The following is a 1,903-nucleotide window of genomic DNA, read 5'->3' on the forward strand; positions in this document are numbered from 1 at the left end:
ATATATATATATATATATATATATATATAATGTGAGTAGTATTTCGAGCCCAAACGAACTGAACATGAATGAACAAATCTTTGTTTGCGTTCGGCTCGTTAACTTAGTGAACGAGCCGAACACGAGCTTTTTTACGAGCCGAACACGAACTGTTCGGGAACAACAGCCGCTTTGACAGCCCTAGTCTTGGTTTATCTTCTTTGGATAACATTAACGTGATGTGCAAATCTAAATTTATTGAAAATTGAAAATTTTATAATTCTTGCTCTTTACTTTGCAACTAGTGCATGAATCATTATGGTTTTATTCGACGCAAATATCATTCATATACATCTTTTTGAAAAGATTTTATAAAATTAATTTTGAAAATCAAATGCTTTTTATCTTTTCATGTTTCAAATAACAATTATATATATATATATATATATATATTAACCTTTGGTTTTATGGGTCTTCCCTTCATGAGAAAATTGGTAATAATGTTGTTGTTAGGATTGATTTTCCTCATAATATTAACTTTTGTGAGATTATTTCTAATAATGTATGGATCTTCTTATAGAACTGCTGATTTTTGTATTAGGATATTTACAAAATTTATTTTATAAATGATTTTACTTGTCTTTAGAATAATCAAAATAGTTACTCTCATAAGAATGTTTATTTCTATCTTCATAAGCATTTATTTTGTGTTGATTGATATAAGTTCATTTGGTTCAAAGGTACTCTTTAAAGTTTACTTAGCATTTTTGAAAAATTATCCATAGTGGGCTTCAAATTTGTGTCATTTTTTCTCTTAAAGAAATTAATGTTAATTTTATCTTTGTTATTTGTTCCACTAAGGCTGAAACTCTTAATCATTTATTTTTTGAATGTCCTCTATCTGATTATCTTCTCAATAAATATATTTTTTAGGTTCGCTTCTTTATTGTTCATCTTAATAAATTTCATGTTTTATATCGTTTTGATGTTATTTTTTTGTAAAATTTATAAGAGATTTCATCTTCTAACTATTCAAATTATTGCTTACTATTTGGTCTTAAAGGAATTGTAGAATTTTTAGATTTCACTTCACTCTAATTTAGATTATTTCATAAAGTATTCATTAGATGGTTAAGGAAAAAAACATTAAATAGAAATTCAAAGTCTTTTCCCTTGAATTTTAAAAAATTTTATAAGTTATATAGATTTTTTTGTGTTTGTTGTTGTTAGAGATTCTTCTCTTGAAATTTGTCATTTATCTTCAAATTAGTATTTACTATGTTAATTTTCAAATATTCATTAATATTCAATATTTTTTTGAATATATATTTGTTTTGATATTCATTAATTTTGGAATGAAAATTAATCTTTTTTTAAGTTGATTTTTGACTTTCCTTAGTTCTATTGATGTTCTCTGTTGAAACTTTTTTAGAGTTGTTTGTTACTTTTGTTGATAAGAGATGTTATTTGGAACTTTTGATGGTAATGTTGATGAAGAATAATCTTTTGTCATTTGAAACTTTGATTAGGATTTTTCTAATGTGATATCTTTTTCTCTCTGCTATGATTTTGTTTGTTTTGTTTTCTAATGTTGGGTTGATATTCCTTCTTCTATCATTCTTTCTTTTCTATAGATGCTAGAATTAGCTATTATGTTTCTTGTTAGTCTACCTCTTTAGTTATTGTTAGATTTTGTTCTTCCTCTGCTATTGTGGTCATTTTGTCATTGGTTGGTGTCTTTCAGATTAGTTTTTGTTACTTCTTGTTCTTATCGAAGCAGTGCTCTTTGGGCTTCTTTTTGTATAAATGTATTTTTTTTTCTTTTCTTTGTTTATCTTGAGTTTGTATCAGCCATTTCTGGGTGTTAGTTGGGTTTAAGATTTTTTGTTATTTTCATGAAGTAATTCTAGTTTTGTTTTTGTTG

This window comes from Phalaenopsis equestris, unplaced genomic scaffold, assembly GCF_001263595.1.
Source record: "Phalaenopsis equestris unplaced genomic scaffold, ASM126359v1 Scaffold000060, whole genome shotgun sequence".
NCBI lineage: Eukaryota > Viridiplantae > Streptophyta > Magnoliopsida > Asparagales > Orchidaceae > Phalaenopsis > Phalaenopsis equestris.